Source organism: Medicago sativa, chromosome 2 (genome assembly GCF_051527215.1).
Source record: "Medicago sativa cultivar Bolivia chromosome 2, Bolivia_mono, whole genome shotgun sequence".
NCBI classification, from domain to species: domain Eukaryota; kingdom Viridiplantae; phylum Streptophyta; class Magnoliopsida; order Fabales; family Fabaceae; genus Medicago; species Medicago sativa.
In genome coordinates this window covers 33,442,504-33,456,557 of record NC_140750.1, presented here as the reverse complement: position 1 = coordinate 33,456,557, position 14,054 = coordinate 33,442,504, and the positions used below count along the sequence as shown (strand labels likewise).

The window sequence follows — 14,054 nt, the reverse complement described above, 5'->3', positions numbered from 1 at the left end:
ATTGACTTTATTACAATTTTAATTTTTATTTTATTTATTTTATTTTTGACAAAAATAAATGATATTCATTCATTCAAATTTATAGAGTACATCGATACAATGCAAATTCGCTAAAAACAGAACGAATCTTTTATAGCAGGCAGTTTCAAATTCTTCGAAGAAAATTTCTTCCCTCGAGAACAGAACGCCAGGGCCGATCTTTTAGCAAAACTCGCCAGTACCAAGAAGCCAGTGAACAACAGAACAGTGATTCAAGAAGTCATCTCTAAACCAAGTACCAAAGCGATAGACGTTAATATGACTACAGAGGAGGAAGAAGGATAGATGACCCCCACCCTAATTAAATACCTAACTGGAGCCTTCGCCCCAAAAAATGAAGAGGAAAAAGCTTTGGTACGCAGGAGAGCATCAAAATTCACAAAGCTTGCAGGAAAACTCTACAAAATGGGAAAGGCGACGCCTATGCTCCGATGCCTAGGAGAAAGCGAAACAAAACTTGTGTTACTAGAAGTGCATGAAGGATTATGCGAAAGCCACATCGGGGGATGAGCTTTGACTGCCAAATTTTGAAGGGCAGGCTATTATTGGCCAACATTGTTACAAGACTGGGCCGAGCTCGTAAAAAAGTGTGATAAATGTTAGAGATTCTCTGATAAAAAACATGCACCGGCCAACGAATTGACCTCAGTGTTTTCACCTTGGCCTTTCTTCAAATGGACAGTAGATATAGTAGGACCTTTCCCCATCGCACCAGGGCCGCCTCTTCTGGATTCTAGAAACCTCTAGAAAGCGCATAAATACCTATAATGAGTATTTGACCCTAATCCTTATTTATTCATTTTGTTAAGTCTGCAGCAACTTAACCTAATTTTTTCCCTCCACTAATCCCTTATTAGGTTTGCAACAACTCAATCCTAAAATTTTGGCTCTAAATTTGCATCATTAAATGCTAATCCTCAACCCTAAAACTTTGGCTCTAAATTTACATCATTAGTTTGTGATTATCCATGCTCATGAAATTACATAATGACTTATATTTTAGATAAGTTACTTAAAGACAATGAGTACTAAAAGATAAAGACAATGATTTTCGAGGTCAAATTAATTTTTGATTTCAACACCAAATATTTTATATTTCCTTGATTAATATTTTGCGATAACCTTTTCCCTTTCATATGCACTTCTCGAAGGATTATCTAACATTTTATTGCCCATCCTCACAATTTCCTTTGACTGTATCATTTGCAATGACAATTAACAAAAGTCAAGGGCAGTCGCTTAAACATGTTGGTGTATATCTACCTACACCTGTATTTTCTCACGGACAGTTGTATGTTGCTGTTTCAAGAGTTACATCCAGAGAAGGACTAAAGATATTGATCACTGATGAAGATGGTGAAGATATCAATGTAACGTCTAACATCGTATACGAGGAAGTATTTTGCAATGTGTGATGAAACTACATGCCAATGTACTAAAAATTTCATATTTCTTTTAACGAATTATTGATAGGATTACCGAATTTTCTTTTATAATATTTTCAGATTTCATACATTTTATGAAGTGTTTTATTTTGTCTACTATGAATTATCACATGTTATTTTTTTCACCGTTACCGATTATATATTGCATTTTATTATTCGTATGTCAATCCCTTTACAATAAACCTGTGCGGAGCACGAGTCAAAAAATCTAGTTCTCCTTTTAAATGAAGAAAGAAAAGTTAAAAATAACATGGGCCAAACATTGCTTAACTCCGTAATTAACCAACCTAGTAAATATAGTTTATTTTACCTATAAAAACAAAATAAAAATTCAAAATTGAAATTATTTCTTATTAACGTTCTCTCCTCTCTCTCTCTCTCTCTCTCTCTCTCTCTCTTCATTTTCGATTTCACATTCACATTCACAAATTAACCAACTTGAATTCTCAACTTAATAACGTGGGTTTTGATTCCAATTATTGTTTTTGTTTTTGTTGAAAACGAATTACGGTTTTGTATTACGACGTCGTTTTCGAACGGTCGAATTCGGAGAAGAACGAAGCGACGCCGACGCCGTCACGAGCACATGTAATCGGTGGCGGTGTAGAAGGTGTATGCGCTGTCACGGGCGAGGTTTTGTGGCCATGGAGACCGCAAGGAGCAGATTACGGTGGTTCGAATGAGATAGCGTGAGGTGGAGGAAGGGAAAGAGATAGGGAAGAAGATGAAAGTTTTTTCGTGGTGGTGGTGGAAGCGGAGGGGTTCAGAGACGATGTCGGTGGTGCCAGCGAGAACCGATTATACCAGAAAATTGGTTCGATTTTTGTTTTTTGAATTTGAAATTGATTAATGTCGATTAATGTTAATTTTGATTTTGATAGTGTGTGGTTTTAGTTTATTTACTGCTTATAGCATATAATCACTTATGTATTATCTATTTCTATAGCAGCCACATGGTCAAGACCCACGAATACGACGTCGTCCAGGTTGGAGAAGAAAGATGTGACACCTGCGAGACGCGTATGAAGTCCTTGACATTTCACGGATTTCTACTGGAAATCAAGTACGTTTCTTTGATTTTTGTTTTTGACTTCGATTTCGTGTGTTATGGTTCATGAGGTTAATGTTGATTTTGAAATTAGGGTATTTTAATGTATTGCTATAACATATAACATGATATGATTGTATTTGGTAGTAATTCTCTTAAAGAGACTTAGGCCTTGTTTCCATAAATAGCTTATTTGCCGGAGTTTACGTCGCTTAAAATTATAAACTGCCTAACATTGCTGAGAGGGCTGATACCTGATTAGTAATCAGGTTCTTGTTGTAACTTTTTTGTCTGTTTTTAATCATAGATACTACTTACTTTATACCTTAATAACATTATTGTTATATTGTTCTTTATGCTGATGCTGGTATTATCTTGTTTGCGTAACAATTTGTATCTTTCCATTTCTTCTTCTGTGTATCATGTCTCAAAACCGAGTGAGATAAGACTTGGATTCTTATTGTATGTCTTACATGTACGCCCGTTATAATGGTATGTCTTACATTGTGCAAACATGATGAAGTGTCAACATGCTATTTAACTATGAAGCATAGGCACGACATTCCAACATTGCTAATGTAAAAAAACATAGGACACCGTCACCACTACATTTATATTAATTTGTTTAGGTAAAAGGATCTCTTAATGTATATTAGCTGTATAGTTGTCGCTTTTCATTTACTTAGACGGGACTATCATTGAAAGTAGGGGCTGATTAAAGAATAATTCGGTAATGAGTTACGGAAAATGCGAGGTTATCATCCACAATGAGCAAATATGGATACTTACATAGTATTTGTTTAGGGGATATGTGGGGGATAGGATGGGGGAGAGAGGGGATGAAAGGAATTATTTTAAATTTTGTTCTTTGGTTTATTGTTTTAGAGGGATGGGAAGATGAAGGGATTGGAGGGGAGTTAACTTCATTCTCACTTAAGTGAGACTCTCCTCCAATATTGGGAAGATTTGTAGGGTTCAGAAGATTAAGTAATTCAATATAAAGTTTAACTAGATCAACCTAAATATCCTTATAATGCCAAGGAGAAATGTGTGTTGTGTCTGATCTTCCTTTCATTGAGGTTCTCTCTCTATCTATATCTTAATATCCATGGTGTAGTTAGTGAAGTTGCATGGCTGTCAATCAATGCTTGATTTGTGCAGGGTAAATGGGAAAATGGTGCGTGTAAATTGAACAGAAAGAAAATAGAGATTAATGAGTTGGCCTGCTTTGTGTATGTTTGGGTGAGTGTTTGGCAAATGTGTTTCAGAATAAACTTGATTTTGCAAAATTGATTTGGTTTGTATTGAATTTGAACTGGTGTTATTTTTGTTATGTAGTCTAAATTTTGCAGCTTAATACAAAAGCTTTTAATCACTTCTGGCTAATATGTGATCTATGCTTTACTAAAAGTTAAATCAATGTTGTTACTTTTTTTCGTGACAGAAAATACACACTTTGTTGGTAGTTGAGTGCTATGTCTAAAATTTTCTTATATGTTTGTAGTTGAGTTTCATGTCTAAAGTTTTCTTATAAGTAATTCTCTCAGAGAGACTCAGGCCTTGTTTCCATAAATAGCTTATTTGCTGCTTATACCATATAATCAGTTATGTATAATCTATTTCTATAGCAGCGAACAGGTCAAGACCCATGAAGTACAAACACCGGACATGACACTAATATGGACACATTAAAAATTTAAGTGATTGAATATATCTGTTGGTGTCATGTCGGTGTTGAACACTGAGATGTGTCAGACATGAGCCACACCTTTAATATCAACATAGAGATGCATGGTCCCTTGAAGATCTATCCTTCGTTCGTTTATTCATAATCTTACAGAGCTAAATGAAAGCGCCCTATAAATTTGGGTGCTGTTATAAAAATGCTAATCATTTTAACAAAATGTTAGGGTCAGTTGATAGTAAATGGTTAAATATAGTAACAAACATGACAATTTAATTGAGTCAGTGACCTTTTTGAAATATTCATAGGGACCTGATTGATATTAAAGGTTAAATATAGGGACCAACTTCATTGTTTTAGAGGTAGGGACCATTTTGAAATATTCATAATTTCAACGACTAATTTGGTGGTTTACTCGTTTTTAACCGGTGAAAGTTACTAAATTTTGTTGTTATTTTAACCTGAGGAATTTTTCTCATATGAGGAATTTGAAGAATCTTTCTCTTTTTGTCTATTTTATTTGTAACTTCTTGTTTTGAATGAATTTTGTTTAAAAAATGCTTCTGAATGATATTAAGTTTAATGTTTTTTGAGTGATATAGTCGGTTTCTGAATGGTATAAATAATTATTCTAATAGTTTAGAGTTTGAACCTTATTGCAAGAGAGTAGAGGTAGTTGTTTCTGAATAATGCCGCAATATCTATCCATGCACTATGTCATAAATTAATTGTTTCAAACGCTGAAGTTGTTAAGTGAAAGACATGATTGGTTTTATATCTAACATACTGCTTCATATTTGAATGCTTATTTGCAGAAAGGAGATTTTCAAAACAATTATAGAGGTGGTTGGAATGGTAATGCCGTTGAATGATGATTGGCCATTCGATGATTTCAGTCGGGAACCATTGAACTACAAGGAAAATGTGTGTCGTGAAGCTCCCCGATTCAGCAACAAGGAAGTTCCAGCTGTAGGTTCCAAATTTGAAATTTGGGGATTATGCTGGTGCTAAGGATCGCGGTTTCAAGGTGGAAAATGTGAGTCCTAGTTTCAAGCAGAAGAATGTTCTGGCTGAAAGTTCTACAAGGCAACTTGGGGATAACACTGGTCAAAAGGAAACTTATGGATAACAATCGTGCACAGGATGATGGTTCCAAGCGTGACATTAGGGGAGCCACATGAGATAAATACATGACGATGGATAATGGGGTAAGAAGACCCTTGAAATCATGAAAACATGAGGCCAATGCAAAGTCAAGTTCAGTCAAATCTCTAGTCCAAAGACCTGGATTAAAACAACCATCAGGGTGTGTGGCTTCACCTAAAATGGCATCAATCCCTGTTGAAGGATCTAGTTTTGAAATACAGTCTCGACATGTCTCGGCCTCACTGTTTCAAGAGTACAAAGGCAAAGAACATCACAAGTTTAAAAATATTGTGGAAAAGAATAATTAGACACAATTGGTGAATGCTTCAACAGGCTCTAATATGACAGACTCTGCTGGTTCTATGACTGACAACCAAACAAAAGTTGTGAATTCTGATTATGTAGCAATTGAAGTTGTTACAGAACCACTTGCATCCGCACCGCCAGATGCATCAGTGTCAAGTTTTGAACTCCTAACTGAACATGATCTACATATTGAAGTTGAACCTTAAGTATCGGAAGCTGCAGTGGAGATTGATGCTCTTGCAGAGGTTAGTACTGAAACTGAAGCTGCAGACATAAGTTGTCAATCGGAAATGGAGATGGATGTTCTCGTCACCGAGTCAGAGACAGCTAAGTTGCCTCAGGTTTTGTCTCATTTTCTGACTTCCCTGGGAAGTTTCAAATAATACTGTTTTTTTTCTTCTTCTTGAAATATGTTTTTTTGAGCTATATACCTTTTATGAATCACTGAATTAAAACTATGTCTACTTGTTGCAGATACCTGTCTGTCTTACATGTGGCGATGTAGGCTTTGAAGAGACGTTGGTGTATTGTAACAAATGTAAAGCTTGTGCACTACATAGGTACTTGCGACTTACTCTATCCATCTAATATTTTGCATTCATCTACTTGCAGCTTATTTTAATCATTGTACTTTGCAACCACTTCTGTTTATATCCGGAAATGTGACTCCAAAGAATATTGAAATGATACACATTGCTTCGCATCATTACCCTGAACCTTTTTTGGACCAGCCCCATCTTAATTTGTTCTGAAAAGCTGAAATAAGATCTTATATATTAGTTAAGATGGATGGTAAGTTATGGTTTTAGCAGGTTTTCATCATCACTGAAGTAGCAAATGCATCTATTTTCTTCGCCATATGTACATATTTCTATTGGTTTCGAAGTAGAATTCTGAAGACATAAATAAGGGTAATATGGATCTAAAACATGATTTAGATGCATGTGACTATTGTTTGATATTGTTAGATATTGTTCACCTGTGTTTCCGATGCATCTACTCTATAAGAGAATATTATTGTGTGAATACCATTGTTCTCTTCTTTTGATTTAGTGAACAACACATTTGTATTAATATTCCATGAAACATGATATGTGAACCTATTTGGTTTTGTATTCAGTAAAATGAAAGTAATGGGATGACCCTTATCGCAAAAACGAGATTTTAGCTTATATGGTTAAAGGTTTGACAATTTTGAAGGTTGACCATGTCCCTCGATGTCCCTTGACGCGAAACGTGATATGTGAACCTATTTGGTTTCGTATTCGGTAAAATGAAGGTATTGGAATGTCCCTTGTTGCGAAAACGAGATTTTAGACTAATGGTTACAATTTTGATAAATATGAAGTTTGAACTTGTCCCTCAACTTCCCTTGATTTAAAACTTGATATTTGGACATATTTGGTTTTAAATTCGGTAAAATAAAAGTATTGGAATGGCCCTTGTCGCGAAAATTTGATTTTGGTATATATGCCTACAAGTTTGATAAATGAGAAGTTTGAACTTGTCCCTTGATGCGAAACATGATGCGAAAATGAGATTTTAGCCTACATGGTTAGAAGTTTGATAAAGGTTGAACTTGTCCCTTGATGTCCCTTGATGCAAAATATGATATATGAAACTATTTGGTTTTGTATTCGGTAAGATGAAAGTGTATTGGAATGACCCTTGTTGCAAAAATGAAATTTTAGCCTATATGTTTAGAAGTTTGATAAAGGTTTGAACTTGTCCCTCGATGTCCCTTGATGCAAAATATGAAATATGAAACTATTTGGAATGGCCCTTTTCGCGAAAATTTGATTTTGGTATATATGCCTACAAGTTTGATAAATGAGAAGTTTGAACTTGTCCCTTGATGCGAAACATGATGCGAAAATGAGATTTTAGCCTATATGGTTAGAAGTTTGATAAAGGTTGAACTTGTCCCTCGATGTCCTTTGATGCAAAATATGAAATATGAAACTATTTGGTTTTGTATTCGGTAAGATGAAAGTGTATTGGAATGACCCTTGTTGCAAAAATGAGATTTTAGCCTATATGGTTAGAAGTTTGATAAATATTAAGGTTGAATTTGTCCCTCGATGTCCTTTGATGCGTAACATAATATTGAACCTATTTGGTTTTAAATTATGTAAAGAGAAAGTAATGAGATGATCCTTGCCGCGAAAACGAGATTTTAGCTTATATCGTTACAAGTTTGATAAATTTTGTTAATAATTACTGATGTAGTAAGATTGTGCAAAAAATGGGAAGGATGCCTCTGCAGCAAAGTATTTTCTTGGCTTTCCTGTTTATCGTCTGGATCAAATAATGTAGGAAGACAATGCAACAAATGGGAAGAAATACGAAGCTTCTTGATTGATGGATCAATCATTAAATATGCAATTCTCTCAAGGTTAGTCGTGTAACACTTGTAAATTTAATTTCTTTAATCACCGCAACATCTCTCTTTATTAATCTTTTACCATTTGTTTTAGTTTTTTAAGATATTCAATTTTGTCGTCAAAATATAATTTGTTTCGTACGTTTTGTTTATTTTTTTATCGATTGTCTTTTGGGTTTATAACTTTGGAGTTTTTTCTTTTTATTTTATAGAGTTATGTCTTATATTTGCCGCGAAAAAGAGATTTTAGCTTAAATGGTTACATGTTTGATAAATTGGAAGTTTGAAATTGTCCCTCGATGTCCCTTGTTACGTAACAAAATATTTAAACCTATTTGGTTTTAAATAAGGTAAATATAAAACGAGATTTTAGCCTATATGGTTACAAAGTTTGATAAATGGGAAGTTTGAAATTTTCTTTTGATGTCGCTTGATTTGAAACATGATATGTGAACCTATTTGTTTTTGTATTTGGTAAAATGAAAGTATTGCAATGACCCTTGTTTCAAAAAAGGGAATGGTTACAAGTTTGATAAATGAGAAGATTGAACTTGTCTCTTGATTTGAAAGATGATATATGAACCTATTTTGTTTTAAATAAGGTAAAATGAAAGTCTTGAAATGACCCTTGTCGTGAAAATGAGATTGTAGCCTATACGGTTAAAAGTTTGATAAATATGAAGGTTGAAATTGTCCCTCGATGTCCTTTGATGCGTAACATAATATGTGAACCTATTTAGTTTTAAATTTGGTAACAGGAAGTAATGGGATGACCCTTATCGCAAAAACGAGATTTTAGCTTATATGGTTAAAGGTTTGACAATTTTGAAGGTTGACCATGTCCCTCGATGTCCCTTGACGCGAAACATGATATGTGAACCTATTTGGTTTCGTATTCGGTAAAATTAAGGTATTGGAATGTCCCTTGTTGCGAAAACGAGATTTTAGACTAATGGTTACAATTTTGATAAATATGAAGTTTGAACTTGTCCCTCAACTTCCCTTGATTTAAAACTTGATATTTGGACATATTTGATTTTAAATTCGGTAAAATAAAAGTATTGGAATGACCCTTGTCGCGAAAATTTGATTTTGGTATATATGCCTACAAGTTTGATAAATTAGAAGTTTGAAAATGAGATTTTAGCCTATATGGTTAGAAGTTTGATAAAGGTTGAACTTGTCCCTCGATGTCCCTTGATGCAAAATATGATATATGAAACTATTTGGTTTTGTATTCGGTAAGATGAAAGTGTATTGGAATGACCCTTGTTGCAAAAATGAGATTTTAGCCTATATGGTTAGAAGTTTGATAAATATGAAGGTTGAATTTGTCCCTCGATGTCCTTTGATGCGTAACATAATATTGATCCTATTTGGTTTTAAATTATGTAAAGAGAAAGTAATGAGATGATCCTTGCCGCGAAAACGAGATTTTAGCTTATATCGTTACAAGTTTGATAAACTTTGTTAATAATTACTGATGTAGTAAGATTGTGCAAAAAATGGGAAGGATGCCTCTGCAGCAAAGTATTTTCTTGGCTTTCCTGTTTATCGTATGGATCAAATAATGTAGGAAGACAATGCAACAAATGGGAAGAAATACGAAGCTTCTTGATTGATGGATCAATCATATATGCAATTCTCTCAAGGTTAGTCGTGTAACACTTGTAAATTTAATTTCTTTAATCACCACAACATCTCTGTTTATTAATCTTTTACCATTTGTTTTAGTTTTTTTAGATATTGAATTTTGCCGTCAAAATATAATCTCTTTTGTATGTTTTGTTTATTTTTTTATCGATTGTCTTTTGGGTTTATAACTTTGGAGTTTTTTCTTTTTATTTTATTGAGTTATGTCTTATATTTGCCGCGAAAAAGAGATTTTAGCTTAAATGGTTACATGTTTGATAAATTGGAAGTTTGAAATTGTCCCTCGATGTCCCTTGTTACGGAACAAAATATTTGAACCTATTTGGTTTTAAATAAGGTAAATATAAAGTATTGGGATGACCCTTGTCACAAAAACGAGATTTTAGCCTATATGGTTACAAAGTTTGATAAATGGGAAGTTTGAAATTGTCTTTTGATGTCGCTTGATTTGAAACATGATATGTGAACCTATTTGTTTATGTATTTGGTAAAATGAAAGTATTGGAATGACCCTTGTAGCAAAAAAGAGAATGGTTACAAGTTTGATAAATGAGAAGATTGAACTTGTCCCTTGATTTGAAAGATGATATGTGAACCTATTTTGTTTTAAATAAGGTAAAATGAAAGTCTTGAAATGACCCTTGTCGTGAAAATGAGATTGTAGCCTATATGGTTAAAAGTTTGATAAATATGAAGGTTGAAATTGTCCCTCGATGTCCTTTGATGCGTAACATAATATGTGAACCTATTTGGTTTTAAATTTGGTAACAGAAAGTAATGGGATGTCCCTTATCGCAAAAACGAGATTTTAGCTTATATGGTTAAAGGTTTGACAATTTTGAAGGTTGACCATGTCCCTCAATGTCCCTTGACGCGAAACATGATATGTGAACCTATTTGGTTTCGTATTCGGTAAAATGAAGGTATTGGAATGTCCCTTGTTGCGAAAATGAGATTTTAGACTAATGGTTACAATTTTGATAAATATGAAGTTTGAACTTGTCCCTCAACTTCCCTTGATTTAAAACTTGATATTTGGACATATTTGATTTTAAATTCGGTAAAATAAAAGTATTGGAATGACCCTTGTCGCGAAAATTTGATTTTGGTATATATGCCTACAAGTTTGATAAATTAGAAGTTTGAAAATGAGATTTTAGCCTATATGGTTAGAAGTTTGATAAAGGTTGAATTTGTCCCTCGATGTCCCTTGATGCAAAATATGATATATGAAACTATTTGGTTTTGTATTCGGTAAGATGAAAGTGTATTGGAATGACCCTTGTTGCAAAAATGAGATTTTAGCCTATATGGTTAGAAGTTTGATAAAGGTTTGAACTTGTCCCTCGATGTCCCTTGATGCAAAATATGAAATATGAAACTATTTGGAATGACCCTTGTCGCGAAAATTTGATTTTGGTATTGATAAATGAGAAGTTTGAACTTGTCCCTTGATGCGAAACATGATGCGAAAATGAGATTTTAGCCTATATGGTTAGAAGTTTGATAAAGGTTGAACTTGTCCCTCGATGTCCCTTGATGCAAAATATGATATATGAAACTATTTGGTTTTGTATTCGATAAGATGAAAGTGTATTGGAATGACCCTTGTTGCAAAAATGAGATTTTAGCCTATATGGTTAGAAGTTTGATAAATATGAAGGTTGAATTTGTCCCTCGATGTCCTTTTATGCGTAACATAATATTGAACATATTTGGTTTTAAATTATGTAAAGAGAAAGTAATGAGATGATCCTTGCCGCGAAAACGAGATTTTAGTTTATATCGTTACAAGTTTGATAAATTTTGTTAATAATTACTGATGTAGTAAGATTGTGCAAAAAATGGGAAGGATGCCTCTGCAGCAAAGTATTTTCTTGGCTTTCCTGTTTATCGTATGGATCAAATAATGTAGGAAGACAATGCAACAAATGGGAAGAAATACGAAGCTTCTTGATTGATGGATCAATCATATATGCAATTCTCTCAAGGTTAGTCGTGTAACACTTGTAAATTTAATTTCTTTAATCACCACAACATCTCTCTTTATTAATCTTTTACCATTTGTTTTAGTTTTTTTAGATATTGAATTTTGCCGTCAAAATATAATCTCTTTCGTATGTTTTGTTTATTTTTTTATCGATTGTCTTTTGGGTTTATAACTTTGGAGTTTTTTCTTTTTATTTTATTGAGTTATGTCGTATATTTGCCGCGAAAAAGAGATTTTAGCTTAAATGGTTACATGTTTGATAAATTGGAAGTTTGAAATTGTCCCTCGATGTCCTTTGATGCGTAACATAATATGTGAACCTATTTGGTTTTAAATTTGGTAACAGAAAGTAATGGGATGTCCCTTATCGCAAAAACGAGATTTTAGCTTATATGGTTAAAGGTTTGACAATTTTGAAGGTTGACCATGTCCCTCAATGTCCCTTGACGCGAAACATGATATGTGAACCTATTTGGTTTCGTATTCGGTAAAATGAAGGTATTGGAATGTCCCTTGTTGCGAAAATGAGATTTTAGACTAATGGTTACAATTTTGATAAATATGAAGTTTGAACTTGTCCCTCAACTTCCCTTGATTTAAAACTTGATATTTGGACATATTTGATTTTAAATTCGGTAAAATAAAAGTATTGGAATGACCCTTGTCGAGAAAAATTTGATTTTGGTATATATGCCTACAAGTTTGATAAATTAGAAGTTTGAAAATGAGATTTTAGCCTATATGGTTAGAAGTTTGATAAAGGTTGAATTTGTCCCTCGATGTCCCTTGATGCAAAATATGATATATGAAACTATTTGGTTTTGTATTCGGTAAGATGAAAGTGTATTGGAATGACCCTTGTTGCAAAAATGAGATTTTAGCCTATATGGTTAGAAGTTTGATAAAGGTTTGAACTTGTCCCTCGATGTCCCTTGATGCAAAATATGAAATATGAAACTATTTGGAATGACCCTTGTCGCGAAAATTTGATTTTGGTATTGATAAATGAGAAGTTTGAACTTGTCCCTTGATGCGAAACATGATGCGAAAATGAGATTTTAGCCTATATGGTTAGAAGTTTGATAAAGGTTGAACTTGTCCCTCGATGTCCCTTGATGCAAAATATGATATATGAAACTATTTGGTTTTGTATTCGATAAGATGAAAGTGTATTGGAATGACCCTTGTTGCAAAAATGAGATTTTAGCCTATATGGTTAGAAGTTTGATAAATATGAAGGTTGAATTTGTCCCTCGATGTCCTTTTATGCGTAACATAATATTGAACATATTTGGTTTTAAATTATGTAAAGAGAAAGTAATGAGATGATCCTTGCCGCGAAAACGAGATTTTAGTTTATATCGTTACAAGTTTGATAAATTTTGTTAATAATTACTGATGTAGTAAGATTGTGCAAAAAATGGGAAGGATGCCTCTGCAGCAAAGTATTTTCTTGGCTTTCCTGTTTATCATATGGATCAAATAATGTAGGAAGACAATGCAACAAATGGGAAGAAATACGAAGCTTCTTGATTGATGGATCAATCATATATGCAATTCTCTCAAGGTTAGTCGTGTAACACTTGTAAATTTAATTTCTTTAATCACCACAACATCTCTCTTTATTAATCTTTTACCATTTGTTTTAGTTTTTTTAGATATTGAATTTTGCCGTCAAAATATAATCTCTTTCGTATGTTTTGTTTATTTTTTTATCGATTGTCTTTTGGGTTTATAACTTTGGAGTTTTTTCTTTTTATTTTATTGAGTTATGTCGTATATTTGCCGCGAAAAAGAGATTTTAGCTTAAATGGTTACATGTTTGATAAATTGGAAGTTTGAAATTGTCCCTCGATGTCCCTTGTTACGGAACAAAATATTTGAACCTATTTGGTTTTAAATAAGGTAAATATAAAGTATTGGGATGACCCTTGTCACAAAAACGAGATTTTAGCCTATATGGTTACAAAGTTTGATAAATGGGAAGTTTGAAATTGTCTTTTGATGTCGCTTGATTTGAAACATGATATGTGAACCTATTTGTTTATGTATTTGGTAAAATGAAAGTATTGGAATGACCCTTGTAGCAAAAAAGAGAATGGTTACAAGTTTGATAAATGAGAAGATTGAACTTGTCCCTTGATTTGAAAGATGATATGTGAACCTATTTTGTTTTAAATAAGGTAAAATGAAAGTCTTGAAATGACCCTTGTCGTGAAAATGAGATTGTAGCCTATATGGTTAAAAGTTTGATAAATATGAAGGTTGAAATTGTCCCTCGATGTCCTTTGATGTGTAACATAATATGTGAACCTATTTGGTTTTAAATTTGGTAACAGAAAGTAATGGGATGTCCCTTA

The 14,054-nt window shown here is 33.3% G+C and overlaps 1 long non-coding RNA gene across 3 annotated transcripts; it reads left to right on the top strand.

The window, feature by feature from the left end:
- The first annotated feature begins 1,804 nt into the window (after window positions 1-1,804).
- LOC146946384 (uncharacterized) lies at window positions 1,805-8,063 on the top strand. Of its 3 annotated transcripts, none has more exons than XR_015026712.1 (5): window positions 1,805-2,298; window positions 2,431-2,547; window positions 5,032-6,009; window positions 6,143-6,228; window positions 7,898-8,063. It is a non-coding gene; the product is annotated as an uncharacterized LOC146946384 (long non-coding RNA). The 3 variants fall into 3 exon arrangements; XR_015026713.1 differs by lacking the exon at window positions 7,898-8,063 and adding an exon at window positions 3,694-3,774 and having other exon boundaries at window positions 1,830-2,298; window positions 6,143-6,654; XR_015026711.1 differs by lacking the exon at window positions 7,898-8,063 and having other exon boundaries at window positions 6,143-6,694.
- The last annotated feature ends 5,991 nt before the right edge of the window (window positions 8,064-14,054 follow it).